The 16963-nt window shown below is 32.9% G+C and overlaps 1 long non-coding RNA gene across 2 annotated transcripts in view; it reads right to left on the reverse strand.

Moving 5' to 3' along the window:
• Positions 1 to 4818, reverse strand: part of LOC136411997 (uncharacterized) — a 28854-nt gene extending 24036 nt beyond the window's left edge. For both annotated transcript variants that reach the window (XR_010752371.1, XR_010752372.1), the window contains exon 1: positions 4680 to 4818. This is a non-coding gene — a long non-coding RNA (uncharacterized lncRNA). The remainder of the gene's footprint in view (positions 1 to 4679) is intronic.
• Between the last annotated feature and the right edge of the window lie 12145 nt (positions 4819 to 16963).

The raw sequence follows: 16963 nt of genomic DNA on the forward strand, positions 1-16963 counted from the left end.
AATTATCAAAGGGTTTCTTTTATTTTTTCAAAATAAATCATTTTGGCTTTTATAGCAAGGAAAATAGTTCGAACGTAGTAGCATCTTACGTGTTCGTAAAAATCATAAAAGAAACAACCCCGTAAGTAGTGTTCAGCTTTTCAAAAATTGATTAGAACTATTTCGGGAATATCTAATCAGTTTATGTTAGTCTCAAAATCACCTTTAAAGAATTTAATTTTTAAATCAACATAAATCCAGCAGCTACGAATTTTTTGTTCCACTCTGTTTAAAAAAATTAACATTTCGTTACTATTTTGATAAAGTAACAAACTTAGAATGCATCCGTGTAACCTATAAAATATTCGTTATACAATGAGATCCTTTACTATAATCTGCATACATACTTTTTAGAACTACTAATTAATGAAGGCTGAGTGGGAATTATGTTTTGCTTCTCTACCATTGCTCCATCCTTATTAAATCCCAATTTTTTTCATTTTTAACTGTCAAATATATGTTACTGTCCTGTTTAGTAATAATTTCTTTACCAACTTCTAGCCTTTCACGGTTCCCTAGTGTGATATTACATTTTGGTGAATATATTGAATTTAGATGCTTTGAACAAAAATGACATGGATACTTTGTACATATTTTTAATATATAGGGTGTTTCCTAAACATGCGGCAAAAATTCAAGGGGTGGTTCCTCAGGTGTTTTTATGAAGAAAAGTTCATATAAGCATTTGGGGGAAAATGCTTCCCAAGGGAGTTAAGCCCTTTCGAATGGGGCACCCGGAAGACGGTTTTTCGTCGATATTTTCGAAACTGTTCACATTGAAATTATGAAATTTGATATATTGCATAAACTTTTGACGCTGAATCAAAATCTGAGTCCAGAATTGTATAATTTTAATCAGAAGTATACCGTACTGGAGGGGTTAGGGGTAAAAATTACCCCATTTTTGCTAATAGTAATTTTTTTGTCAATTGTATAAAAATATGGCATACCGCACTGGATTTATATGGAATTAATAAAAGATTAAAAAAACATTTGAAATTTCTTTTTACTTGGTCCAGTGCGGTATGTCATATTTTTATCTCTGCTACATTAATGATAAAGAACAGACATAACAAATAACGTAGAACAGTAAAATTTGCAATTTTCTCGAAAACGATTAGTGCTATCGATATCGACCAAGAGTATCTTTTTTACGTAAACATGTTTCAGGCATCATATTGTAAAATGGAAATGAAAAAAATTACTATTAGCAAAAATGGGGCAATTTTAACCCCTAACCCCTCCAGTACGATATACTTCTGATTAAAATTTTACAATTATGGACTCAGGTTCTGATTCAGCGTCAAAAGTTTATGCATTATACCAAATTTCAGTGTGAACGGTTTCGAAAATATTGACGAAAAACCGTCTTCCGGGTGTTCCATTTGAAAGGGCTTAGCTCCCTTAGAAAGCATTTTTCCCCAAATGTTTATATGAACTTTTCTTGATAAAAACACCTGAAGAACCACCCCTTGAATTTTTGCTACATGTTTAGGAAACACCCTGTATAATATTAAGACATAATTTCAAAAATTATTAACATTTAGAAACTGAATGACCATTATAAAAAAACAATTTTCTCATCTGTTTCTCCGCGAGTTGGTGTCATCTTAGCCAATATTTGTAGCGATCATTGATGAGAAAGCATCACTAACTTCCAACCATTTATTAACATTCTTTATTTGTTTTTTTCTAGATAGGTTATTTATATATTTATAATAACTTTATATTTAACAATTTCAACCTGAAAAAGTAGACCCAGAAACATTACGTTAAGCGCCCGATTTCCTTATCTAAAATGAGCCGAGTTAATAGGAAATTATGAATCGTTCTCATGGGCGTTTTTATCATTGCTGGAAATTTAAAAAATCGCTCGTGCTGTCAACCCACAATAATCATTTTTAAGGGTAATATAATGAGTGCAGCGAAAATTATAGATAATTTTTTGGAAATTTGCACGAATTCAAATTAAGTTGAAAAAGAGCACGAGGGCACGCAATACACGAGTGCCTTTTTTAGTTTAAGTTACATGAATGTGAAGTTGTCAAAAATTATAGATTCATTTTCGTTGCACGAATTGTATTTAACAAGAAAATTTTGTAAATCGCATCCTCAAATAATATGGTTACAAGGTTGTAGTGTTTTTGTTTATTACACCGTTGCTAGAACGACCATTATAATATGGCACTAGTATAAATTAACGTAGTAATTCACCAGTGAGTGATTGCGTCAGAGTAACAACAAGAAACCACTTTTGTATTGCTGAAGTATAAAATTTGACAGGTGAATAAATTTCTCAAAAACAATTTTCCAAATATGTTCTCCTTTTTATAGATCATCATCACATATGTCACAGCATGACAGATAATGTCGAATCTTGATGATTACGAGAATTTTTCAATGTATTACATGTTCTTTTTCTAATTTATGAATTTGTTTGGTTTTAAAGACAAAATGGTTACTCTTCAAATAGGGGTCTGTATTTTTTTCTAATTTGCGACTTTAAAGAATGCCGAAGAATGACTATATCTTGATTCATCTTAGCAAAATTACAAGACAACTAATCAACACCTCATCTTCTTTTGTTTGGTATGACGTTTTCACTTCTTGCTCTTGCAATGTTGCCATAATGAGCGACAAAGGAGCTGAAAATTGAATAATATACGAAAGTAGGACCAAGTGGAGAAACTTTGAGGAAAGTGAAATAATTTCCTTTGTACTTTTAATTTAAATCTACTTTGTTACTGTTCAACCGATGGTGGTAATTTTGAGAACTGAATTTGGTTCTTCTAGTATGTAGTTTTGGTAGCAATAAATTATTACATTATTGAATCCGTAAAATTGTTTTTATGCGCCTTGGACATAAAAATTAGAGTAGACATTGGAATAGACAATTTCTGAGCCATTAAAACAAAGTATTATCTGATAGGTGGCTGAGGGTAAAGTGGTATTTCACAAATTTTGATTCAAATTTTAATTTCAATATGTCCCTTGACAGCTTAATTCACGTGTTTTTATCAATAGATTTTTTCTCATTTAAAAGTTCATAGTTCCTTGATGTGACGTTGCTGTAAACTAGTTTCATTCAGACACGCTTTAAAAAAAACGTACATATTAGTTACTACATATGAAATATTTCATGTCACATTTTTTATAGACTACCGCATATCAAAAATATTGAACCATAAACTCATCATGCAATGCTGTGTGGTCCATTAATAATGTAATTACGATCGTTATCATTGTTAGTGGATAAAACTCGGGATGAAATGTTGAGCGGTTGGAAGAATGTAATAGCAATGTTTATCTGGGCCAAGAATTTAGTTAATGGTGATATTGAATTTTTACCAGCAATTATGCTCTGAAATACTAAAAATTACTTTTGAATCTGCCGCTACTAAATCAATAGCAAATTGACAGAAATGATTAAGTACTATCATAAATTGCTGCAATGTGATATTATAGCATTAAGGGTCACTGTTACAATATAAAAATTTCGGAATTGTGCATATCTAATTCTGTCTACTGAATGGCAGTCTATTTGTCAGTATTGCAATAAAATAGTGCTGATGTGGATTTGCTAAAAGAAAACTTTAAAAAAATTACTATTGCTAAAATGGGTCTTTGGAGGCAAATATCGATTTCTCCCCTGGCCATTGAATGCAATAGTACTCAAATAGGGAAAAAGTGCATCAAAATTTTATTTAGAAAACTTAAAATAAGTTTTCGTTCTCGGAGGTCACTGACCTCAGAGAGTGATTCTAATTTCAAACTAAATTCTACTGAAACTGACTTAGTGACTAATTCAATAAATTCAAGGAACAACAGAAAAGAAATGTAATATGAAGTTTATTTAATAACATTTCTATTCATTGTCTTTGGGGCTCTACGAAGAATTAATAAAATAGACACAAAACTATGGAGTCAATGGGCAACAGTTTAATACGCATCAATAATTAACGTATGCGTATTCAAGATAAGTCTGTGTCATGCGGTGCATAAATAAAAAGTACCAAAGGAAAAGAGGAAAGAAGTTTTGGTGTAAACAATCAAGCCTCAGACGCGACTCAGCTACTGCCAGGCCAAAGAGGAAAGTAGTTTTGGTTTACATAGTCAAATAGCAGGAGTGACTCAGCTACTCCCGGACCAATACTGACTCCGCGCGATCCACTTAGCGACTGCCGAGCGGAAAAAAATATGGCAAATGGCTGTGTGCGAAATATTTGGGCTGTTTGACTTCCTTCTACAGACAGACAGACATGTACACACGTCCCCCGCACTCTATCACAATTAGATTCCAGTCGGGGCCCGAGTTGCTAGACCTTAAATTTGGCAACAACTGAGTCGTCATTCCCATGACCGACACTATCTGCTAATAAAAAGTTGCGAAAAAATGGCCGCTCGGACGACGACAAAGCAAATTTTTGCGGACCTTCTACTGACTTTATGTTAATGATAATGGCAAGGACGACCTGATAAAAAAATTTTAGTGCGCCCCTTTTGCGTTGAAACTCGCTCCTTGCACCTTATTGTATTCTTGTGAGCTTGTTACAGTCAACGTTCCTTCCAATAAGGCTCATCGGGACTAATTCCACAATGACGGGGCAGAGTTTGAGATTTTTTTGCCTTTGAATACTTACAGAGAAACTGCGCCTCATAATCCATCCGGTCAAAAGTTCGCACACAGCGCATCAGACACACCACATTCACAGGCCGGTTTCACAGAGACTGTCGGCAGTTTTGCTGTTTTCTTGTCTTGGCCGAGCTCGCATATTATCGCATAGTAACCAACCGAGGATCACTTAAAATCGGTGATATGTGATTTGTATTGTACAGAGAGAGATGGCGCGAGGCCACTTACGTCAGAGACAAGCGCACAATTGAATTTTCGAACTGCGGGAGGGGAAGACGATTTCGGGTGAATTTCGCCCTTGTAAAGGGCGGGAAAGTAATCTGGGGCAACGTAACGTGTGCTGCGGACATCGGGGCACATTTTAAAGCTAAAAAGGGCCACCTGGTGATGAAAAGAGACTTCAAAAACGACGATTTAAAATTGCGAAGTCGGCGGTGACGCGACGCGAGAGGAGGTGTCGCAAAATGGCCGCCTTTAGCCAACCTAATATTAAGTGCGCATTATTGCGATTATTTTTTTTTGCAAATTACGTTATTTCTTAATTTTTCTTGTATCATAATCTTTCTAAATTAATTTTAAAAAATCCCACTTAAGGGGAACGCAATTCCACAGGCCCGGACGAAGTTGAAATTAGGCGCTCAACGTGGCGCTTGAAATCGGCTTTTTCATCCCTTTGGAATTATATTTTCACCACAAATTGCAGTGACTGATGTAGTAAAAGTCCCGAAGAATATTAAAAATGTATTTTTTTTAATCTGAACGCATAACCATGGGTTTTACAGATCTTTAAAGAAATAGCCCTTTGAAGCGACTTTCCTCCTTACCTTAGGTACTTTTCACTTTTTATAAGAGTGAAATATAAACTTTTAATGCCTCCGCAGGTGCCTGTGACATTTTTTCAAAATAAAATACAGTAAAAGTTTAGAAAAAGGCACAGTTTGTGCCTCCTATGCGTTTTCTTCGGATTTTATCCCTTTTTGTAGATTTTTCGACTTCATTCTTCACGATAATAGTGTAAAAAGTTTAGAAGGATGTTGAAGATTTTGATTAATGCATGCACACTAAGTTTCAAGGTAAAAGTAAAAATAATATTCATTCCCAATAGGGTAAGTCACTTCGGAACCCTTTTAAAGGGTTTGTAAATAAGTTTTCACATTTTTCATTAAGACTTCAACTTATATTGCATCGAATCGCCCACATGTTATCAAAATCATGCTAAACTTATGGTAATTTGATAATAAATAAGTCACTTCTAGTTTTGCAACCCTCTTATTAAGGTGTTCCTTTAGTAATGTTTCCTTATTTTTGTTTGCACACTTTTTCTAAAATTTGCAATAATTTGAATATGTTTAAAAAGTTCATATTTTAATTCTTGATAGCGAAGAAAAAGGCTACTCCCTAGCTGGACCCCAGAAAAGGTTTCATCGGGGGTTGTAAATTATACAAAGTGATTATTTAGAATTTTCGTGTATTTTCAATATTATTTTGAACGACGTAATTGCTTTAAATTACCAGATTTTTTATTAAATTACCTGTTTTGATCACTCTCATATGTATTCCAACTCTTCTTAACTGTATACTGTATATATCAAGAAACTGTAAAAATTTTTATCAGAAATTTCTATTTAAATGAGGGTCAAATAGAAGTTTTTACTAATACGACAATGTTCTTTATGCTAATCTAACTTTACTAGAACATAAAACAAATTTGACATAATGATTAATTTTGTAATAGCACAACGTGTAGAAAGTTTTTCTAGATCTAGAATTTTACTTTTGCTTACCTTAGAAAGTAACTTTACTTGTATAAGCAGAATTTTTTTGTTTTGACGGAAGACTGAGTAGAAGCTTCGAAATTAGATTAAATACACATCAGAATTAATATTTGTTTGGCTAATCATTTTTAGCATAGTTAATTCAAAATAAGAGTGAGAATGTGACTATAATTAATAAAAATGTCAAAGTGCTTCGAAACAGGAAAAGATAAAAAAGAAAATACTGCTAAAAAGTTTCAACAAAAGTTAACCAAGTTGAAATAATTTTTCACATCACCGGTAGGCGGAAACTTTCGCAGTACTATATTATTGTAGTTCCCGTCAATATAAACTAGTGTACTGAATTTGATTTAAAAGCATTGTTCTTAAACCTACTTTAAAGCCATCTACTTCCAAAGGCGGCATGCACATAAAGGTAACTTGAGCAAAATCGGTGTATTTTCATCGATGCGGGACCTTTTGGAGCATACACCCTATATATTTACAACCTAATAGCTATGGTGACCATTGCTAATCTGACAGTATTGTTACTGTCTCATATTAAGAGGAAAGTTTATATACGTACGTATTCCATTTCTTGTTTATATTCACAGCAGTGAGCAGCGTAATTGGAGTTCGGAATAAATGGCCTTTATTTCACGGAACTATAAGGGAAGAAAACAGCATAAATTAGATATAAAACGGTGATTTAGTGACACCGTGTAGTTAAACTTTCTTCAGTTTCCCCGCGTTATTCTGCTGCCATCAAACATAATCAATTTTTCACATTTATATTAGTTGTTTACAAAAAATAAACAATGACTTTTATGCCTATGATCGATATTTCATCATGGATATCGATATATCGTCATCAATTTCGATATGTCATCATCAATATCGATCTCGTGGCGAAGGTTACTCCACCAGACAAACTCTGGCATGCGTCATTTGATTAAAATGTCAGATATGACAAATTGTTCACTTTTTTATTTGGTTAATACAGTTCTTACCAGGCATGTAGGGAGTCGTATTATCGATTAAAGTATTACTATTATAAAATTAGCAAATTTCACTCACCCAATATTGTGCGTTTCTACGACTTTTAAAACAAGATTGTTAATATTTGTTGAAGGCTACATCCACCTCCGTTAAGACGTTGCAGGTAAGAAATTGAAGATATGTCATAAAACTTTTATCCTCGGAAATAAAATTGACATGCCCAAAGGGTTTTTCAAAGTGATATACCGGATGTAGAATTTCAAAATTATTCGTACTAAAATATTTAAGTTCACAACGTTATGTTTAAGTGACAACGTAAACTTACACAGATAAAATAAGCCTTTTGTCACCTAAGAAAAAGTCACAGTCCTTGGCAAGTCCCTAAACCTGTTGTATACTTTTATAAAGCAACAAGTAACGTTTTTCTGAATATAGTCCCTGCATATTCAAACAATTCATTATTATCTCTAACAAATAAAAAGGAATCTAATACTCGCGTACCCATAGCAGATGGAATTCCTTGATCTTGAAAAACAGGTTTAGTTTTCCTGGTAGTTTGTTAGAAAAACACTTCCTGGACTTTTTTTGTCGATCGAGCACTCTATCAACATTGGAGGTGTTACCCCCAAAATGTCAAATTATATAGCATTCTATAATCTACAGTGGCGCATCCGAAAGTTATTGAAAGGGTTAAATGTAGAAGCAAAATATGATTTCAGGAGTTTACTGTATGTTGGATGCATCAACTGTAGTTTACAGGTGAAAACATTGGAACAACTGTTATGATACGCCACTGATTTTCTTTTGAAAATTTATTTTATTTTTTCATTGGTGTATTGAATAATTATATTATAGGAGATAAATGGAGAATAAACCAAGTGGAATTTTTTAAAAGTCTGTGGACTGGCATTGAAAAAAGTGGTAATGGATATGGGATTGTGGCAATGGCTATTATACATACAAACATAAAACCATTTTGACATTCTTTTCGGAACTTTTGAGTTTGAAGTTTGAAATATTTTGGATATTTTTAAAAATATTTATTTTGATGAATTTACGTAATTTAATTGTTTGATGAAGAACTGCTCTGTAAACATGTGAGTTTTTTCATAAGTCTTGGAAAGTTCATTATCAATGTTATGTTTATTCAGCTGGCATGTTGCGTGGAACCGACACAAGGCTAAATTATTATTGTTGTAAAATGTTGACATTTCAATTCAGGATCAAGATTTGAGGTTATAATTTGTTTTCAGAATAATTAAAATTAACGACATTAAAGATGGAGAAAAAGAAAAAAAAAATGGAAAAATGCGAAAATTTATTAGTGGTATATAGAAATAAATCTTAAACTATTGGTGCCAATCTTAGCGCTTACATGATTGGTGCGTTTTTTTATGTACACCAATTCATGAAACTCACGTTTCGTCATGTTGTTTTCGATTTTTATATAAAATTTTGGTGTTCTGAAAAAACTACTTCACAAACAGTTTATACTAATAAAATTGCGATAAATGATTGGCCAATACAAATATACACCTGCACTTTCCTGAAACACTAATTATAACTACATACATATATAACATACAGCAAGTAACTTTAATATTTGGACACGATGATTTCATTTTACAACCATCGTAATGTTATTCAAATTACAATTTAAATAATATGAGATAATATATTTTATTAAAATATGTGTTCAGTTAACATATAACTTTTTTTATTTATATAAATAAAATCTCTAATATTAAAATATTTTTTCCCGGATGAGGTTGTCAAAAGGAGAGAGTTTCTTATTTTTTATTTTACAAGAAAAATGAATTCTTTATGAAAGTTTTTATTTGTTCCAAAATGGTTGAATCAGTTCTTATTATTTTAATTTTCCTTTTCCTTACAGAAAAATATCGAAAAATAGGGCCAAAAATTAATTCTCGTTTTTATGAGACTTTTATCAAGACTTTTGTGTATTAAATTTTTATTGCAATAATTCATCAAAATAGATGAAACTATAATTAAAAATTTTACTTGATCCATTCAACACCTTTGAACGCATAGCTTAAGTTTTTGACGTAATTCACTATAATTTCTTCCGATCTCTGCGAATGGTAAAGATGCTACAGTATTTCTGATCTTCTCCTTCAAATCTCCTGAATTCCAAGGAAGATCATTCGCATAAACTATTTGTTTTAAACGGCACTAAAAGTTAAAATCTGCCGTAGTCAAATCAGCGCTTTTGGTCATAAAACAGAACCATTTCTACCAATCCAATTCTCTCCAAATTGCAAATTTAACCGTTTCACAACTATTTGCGTACTATGTTCAAGACGACCATCTTGTTGGAAGTAACACCTTGCGTGATAATTTATCGGTAGATTCTCCAACCTTGCATTTAGAAAATGTAGCACATTTAAATACATGTGCTGATTAACCAAATTTTCAAGAAAATGTGGTCCAATTATACAATGATAAGAAATTGCACATCATATGTTCACATTAGCCGAATGTTACCGATTACGTGGGATTTAGAAATAGAGATTGTGATGGCTCCAGTACCTTACAAGCTGAGATGAAATGGTACCATTGGTGAAAAACTTGACTTCATCAAATAATACAATGTCTTCATAAAAATATTGGTTATCCCCTATTTTAACGCCTATCCACAAACAGAAATCCAAACCTTTTGTTTGATCTCTTGGTACTAAAGCGTGATTAAAAGTTGATTTCAAGAGATGAATTCTCAATTGCTTCAATGTTTTTTGAATATGCCTTATTCCTAATTGAAGCAATCTTCATGGAAAAGAAAATTTTGGATTATTTTAAACAATATCCAATACGATAAGAGTAGCAGTTTTATGTTTATCTCGAGCTATCTTAGTTTTCTTTATACCTAATACGGAGCTAGAGGTTAAGAATTTCTTGATAAATTTTTGTGTACCATACTTTGGGATGTAAATATACAAACACTTTTGATTAAATTCCTCGATAACTCGACGAATTGCTTTATCACCTTTGCCATAGCACTGTATCAGATAAATTCGCTGTTCTGTCGACAACATTATCATTTAATTTAAGTCTTGTTTATGGTTGCCTTGAAAACACGAATTAATTTTTGGACCTATTTTTCAATATTTGTCTGCAACGAAAAGAAAAATTCAAACGATAAGAACTGATCCAACAGTTTTGGATCAAGCAAAAACTTTTATGAAAAATACTTATTTCTTGTAAAATAAAAAATAATAAACTTTCTCCTCTTTGCAATCCTATCCAGGGACATACGGTATATACATACATATATAATATTTTGCTGATATTTTAAACTTTACTAGTAAATAACACACTTTTTTTCTGAAATAGGAGCCCTTCAAGTAGAGTTCAGACAGTAATTTTTCATTTTGTAGACAAATTTTCTGGGGTATAACGTCTTTTAGAGATGCCATCAAGAATTGTTTCACGATACCTATTTCTACTAATATTGTTTTGGATTATTTCTTCATGTAATTTTCATTTTATGAGATATATCAATCAAGTCGATATGCGACATAGGTGTTGGTGTTGAGGTATTTTTATACTCTCTTTAAAATCCTAGAATATATTTTATACATACAATATTATCAGCGACTGTACCGGTCCTCTCTTTCTCTTTGAAAATAATTCCTGTTTAATTTGATAAGATTTTTTAATTGCCCCCACAATGTTCCAGCAATTTTTGTGATGTATCATGATGAGAAATATCCTTTCAAACTGATTCGATAATAAAGTAATGAATAAACTACATATAAGTTTTTTCACATTTTTCGATATTTGATCAATGTATTACTTTTACCACATTCTTGAAAATGTCAATCTTACTCTTTGAAAAAACTGTTCTGTATATGAAGCCGTTAACATTCTTATCTTAATTATTCTTTTCTCTTAAAATTCAGAACATGAAGACGGTGGTCAATGCTGTATAGAGTAGATAACTGAAGGGGTTTATATATGCCATTAAAGATTAATGGTTTATTAACGTATCAACTTGAGTGTGCGATCAAAGTATGACTATTTACTTTCAGAACAATCTGTATACACGGTAAATGTTATATTTATGATTTCGTCAAATGTACACAGTACTTAACACAAAAATAAAAAAAAGTGGAGCATAGGTATGTACATACATACATATGTATATAAAATGCGCGCCTGAAGTCCCCCGCCGTTCTAACGTAGATTTTTATTGGATTAGAATTGAGATATGGTCTTGGCATTTGAAGATAATTTGTTATAAATAAGTTGCAAACTTTTGTTTTTGTTCCATCCCTTCAATTGTTACCCCTCCCCCAATTCTGATTACAGTAAGTCTTCAAATTTAAGTAACTCGATATACGATATATAATAATATTTACAAATTTAGTTATGAAATCTAATTCATACTTTTTTTTAGTTTGTCGATCATCCCCACATGAAAGTATCAACCCTGGATAAGTTTTTAAATGAAGAGCTCAAGTTGCAAATGCCGCAATTTAATTATAAAACTTCAACCCTTTACCTCGCAACGCATATTGCACATTTAAAATGATGTTTTTAACAAGCAAGAAGCGTGCGGTTTGTGCACCCTGATTTAAGGGTGTTTTAAATTTTAAATATGGCTTTTTACAATTTAAAAAATTAGTTTATCCCTATTCATGGAAAAATCCATTAAAACTTCTTACAATTTTTTGATACTTTTTAGGTAAAATTGCGAAGAAACTTACTAAAAAATGCTAGTAACAATAGAAAATCAACAATATTTTACCCTCATTTACGCTAAGAGTCACTGCAAGAATTTTAGATTTAAAACTGAAATTATGGTTTACATAGTTGATAAAAATTTTCGAATTCATATAAATTCACTTGATTCTGCCCGTTAGCACTTGCCCCTTCTATCACTTCCCCATAAGAACTTTAAGGGTTGCAAACAGTAATTTATGACTTTTTATAATTTAGGAAAATTTCTTAAAGCCTTCTGAGTTGCGCATAGTTATCGAAGTTAACGAAAATTTGATGGAGCGGGCGTAAAAAGAAAAATATGGCCGTTTTTTTGGGAAAAATTTCTATATCTTGCACAACAAATTCTGAAATATTTAATAAACTTTAGCAAATGTGGGAAAAAGATGATATTAGTAAATTTTTCAGAAAGCCACCATCGGCGTTTGTAAGAGGTTTTGGTCATCGAACCCCTTCAAACCTTCATTCTCAACTTCCTTAGCTAAAAGGGTTGTGGGATTAACGGAGTTGAGTATAAGAAATTTGAAAAAGTAAGCGAACAAGTTTTGTAAATTTATTTCCTATTGAAATTTTCAGTTGGCAAAAATTTGAACTGACTAGCAGCTGAAGAAGGGGTGGCTTAGGGGTGGGCCACCCTTAAAATTTTATGATTTTTTTTAAATTCATAAAATCAAGTGGTAATATTTTTGCGGAAAGAATATGTGACTGGATTTTGATCCGTTAGGTAGGGGCCACTTTGTATAAATATTAACCAAGGTATTCTTTTACTTACTTCAGTGTTCAAATTATAAAAATATTCCAATGGGTTAAATCCTTAACTTGCCCACTAAAACACTTCTCTTACCACTTTCACTGCGATTCATTTCGAATATTACATTCACTATTTAAATTGGTCACAGAAAAGTGCACCATTAATATAATACTTTCCGTTGCAAACTTCAAGCAAACGTCCCGATATAAACTAAATGGATTTCTCTTCAATTCGAAATTGAAACCTGTGTTGAAACACCCAAAACCCCCAAAAGTGCCTAAATACAAGTCTGCCCTATAGTGTTTCTGGGAATTACCATCGGGGTCTAAGCTTTTATTTACTGTTGTGATTTTGTCGACTTCTTTGGTGTTTTTCTACCTGAACAGGCGCTATTTTAATTGTTCGTGTCTGTTAAAAATGACAGTTTCTGTTTAGACTTGTTTTGGATTATTCTTTATTTAGTCTAATTGTTGGCAGCTGTCATTTGATAATTGAAAGCATCGGAAAGGGACAACCTCATGAATGAAGGTGATGAAATAACATTTCATGCGATAGATTAAAAAAAAAATTGGCGATTAATGCAAGCTATATAATTGTTGATGTCGGTATATTCCTAAAAACGCTTGGTTCTACGCAGTTAGGGGTGTGAATGATCATAGAAGGTGATCCAAATGCATGCGAAATATTTTAGGAAGTGAAACTTTGGCAAAAAAGTAGTGTTCATAAACTTAAGTTCGAATGTGCGCCCCAGTTATCATCTTCCAAAGAGTTGAAAATTGCATTTTAAATATGTTTAGAAATTTGATAAAAGGGACATTAACAAAACTTAGAAAGCTACTTGTGTTGAGATATTTTACAGCATATTTTTTTCAATTTATCCAATTAAATTCATTTTTTAATTTAAATCCAAAAATATTGGGTTGTCCGGAAAATTCGTGTCAATTTTGAAGGAACGTTGAAACGCAGAAGATTTAAATTTTAGTACACATTTATTAAATTATATACATGTAGGTGCCATTCTGTTCTGCAACTTTTCTCCATCTTTCCGGCAATATTCCGTCCTTCTAGAATATCTGAAGTTTTTTAGCGAAAAACTTTTCTACGTGATTTCTTATCCAGACCAAAAAGTTGAAGTGTTTTCCATTAAGGGCATTTTGTAACGTTCGAAATAAGTGGAAATCAGAGGGCGCGAGGTCTGGTGACTATGGGAGATGGGGTAGAACATCCTAACCGAGCTCTAACAATTGTTTGCAGAGTCATTCATTGTCCTGATGAAAAACGATGCTCTTCCGATTCACTATTTCTGGGCGTTTTTGTTTAATTCCTGCCTTTAGTTCGCTTAATTGGTAACAATACTTTTCTGAATTTATTCTATCGTTGTTTGCTAAAAGCTCATAACACAGGATCTCATTCCCATCCCACCACACATAGAGCATTACCTTCTTTGAATGAAGACCAAATTTTTGGGGCGGCTAAATGTGATTCATTCCGCTTTATTTTTTTTGTTTGCCGCTTGTGTGGCATTTTTGCCTTTCTAGTAAAAGAAGCCTATGAAAGTAAGAATTCCTAAAATACATTTTGTTTGCTTCCATATCCAAAGACGTGTAAAACTGACAGGAATTAACATATCGTAACCAATTTTTTTCCGAATATGCCTTAAGTATCACCTTTTATGATATGTACGCATGTCTTGTTTTCGATCGTTCTGATATACTCAGGGCTGTCCTTACGATATCTGCCAAAAATAGGCCACCGAACAATCCAGTGCTTCTTCCCAAGTTTAGTTTGGCAATACTGATTTGATGAAATTTTGTTCAGGTTCGTTTTTTCTCTCTGTAATAACCAATTGCAACAAATTGAATTGCGGCAAGGCAGATTTACTTGCAAATTTCCATTTTGTAATTTTATTATTTCCTTCATGTTCATCGTGCCTCATTCTGCGGAAACGCTAAAAATTCCAAACTTAAGCAGGAGAAGAATATTTAACGGCTTTTTCGTTAAAGATACACGTGCAGAGAATCCTATACCAACATGCACATGAGCAAATATTTATTTAAAGTTCGAAATTTGCGTTGCAATTTTCGTACTGGAACTGCGCGATCGAGCCCCGCCTCTGCGAGACTTGTAGCTTCTAGACGGATTCGGGTCCCTCCCGCGAATCATCATCATCTAAGAAAGTTCCTCGCATTAAAAAGATTTAAAGCGTTTTAAAGTTCGGAAACCAAAAATAAATCATCACGATTTTAAAGCGGCGATGCCAACCTCAAAATAAAAAACAAGGTCAAAGTACTTTGATACATTTAAAAATTAAATGCCGCAGCGTAGGCGATTGTTTTCTATTCGCGATAGCTTTAAACGCGAAGGTTGTGTATTGATTTGGCTTATCACCCTGAGATGTAAATACCGAAAAAATTAATAAACTAGTCAGCTGATAATGTATATTATGTACCTTTAAATAGAGGCTGAATTTTGCACGACTTTAAGACCGGCTTTCCAAACCTGTAATTTTTTAATTCAATTTGTTTGTAGTTTTGTTCCAGGTCGATGACCCCGCTTAGTTCAAACAGATATACATAATACATGTGTGTTCAAATAGCGAATTTGTGACGCTCATAATTCCCGTATCTCTCATAAATTGGATAAGCAAATATCGCAAATTACCTACTTCGGGGAGAGTGCACTTTAAACTCTAATGGAACGTGATGTATCGGCTATGTAATGTACCTACATACTGCTCCGATAATTGTTACTAAAAATTAGCTAAGCAATAAATCGATGGCACTTATTAATAATGATTGACCTAAAGTGCGTCTGTTGGACGCCACTTGTAGCAAACCCGTAATTACACAGTTAATGCTATTAAAATATCGGTAATTAACTAGAAAATTATTGTAGCAGGACACAAGAGTTCCCGTTGAACTCCTACTGGATAAAACTTCTGCCTTGTCGGTTTATAATATACCGATTTTACTCATTTTACTGCGTCATCGGTCAGGAATGAGGAAAACGAAGTCATATTTATAGACCACATCTTGGTGGTGCTGGTTCGTTCGTAGTCTAGACTGTGTCGGTCGATCACTTCTACAGACGTCACGTCTGGGAGGACCACTTACCGGCATTATATACTGGGCAAGAGGCAGGAGGGTAGAAGAGGGAAAAACGTCAACAAAACGTACAATAATATTTTACTTACTACATTTTGTTGCTTGGATGAAAACTATGAACGCGGGTTCCGCACTTTGAGAAATAAATACAGAACGCAATATAACACTGCAAACAACCAAAAACCTCTGGAAACTAGGAATTTAAGGTATAGCTACTATGTTTTCAGACATGTTTAATGGGCATATACCGTATTTACGAATTTAAGACATTTTGTCCTTGTTGAAAATTTGGCATCATGTCCCCTGATGATAAACATTATCGTCTTCATGAGATGATCATTTGCAGTCGTCCGCATTCAGTCAGTTTATCCCCAACTTGCCTCGTACTTGCTAGTACATCATATGCTATATGTTTTTCAACTAGGTACGCAAAATTATAAATAATACGAGTTTCGCCGCGAATGTTAATGTGAAATTGTTATTTTCTTCTTCAACTGTGTCAACAAGGAATTGTCGACTTCTTGTGATCAAAAAGTGGCACTTTGGATTGTAAAGGAAATTACCAATAAAACTAGTTTTAACTTTTTCTTTGATCGGTTACTCACATTTAATTTGCTTCACTTAGGACCAGTTTTTCAATCGATCGCTAAACTAGTAGATCGTTTTTATGACAAACTAAAGAACAACGGGATTCGGTTGGTCAAAGTGATTGATAAATTGAAGCTATCTTCTTGACGAAACATATCAAGTGATTGCAAAAACCAGCCTTTTAGGTGTTAATTATTGGACACTCCTATATTTTGCCCACATGAAGTATTAAGCAAAAAGGTATTTGCACTGCTTATTAAAAAGATATTCGATAATACACAGGTGTCTTTTACCAACTTTGTTATTATGTTAATAGATCTTTTAAAGGTGGTTATATAATGTTATAAATTAGGAG

Source organism: Euwallacea similis, chromosome 11 (genome assembly GCF_039881205.1).
Source record: "Euwallacea similis isolate ESF13 chromosome 11, ESF131.1, whole genome shotgun sequence".
Taxonomy (NCBI): domain Eukaryota; kingdom Metazoa; phylum Arthropoda; class Insecta; order Coleoptera; family Curculionidae; genus Euwallacea; species Euwallacea similis.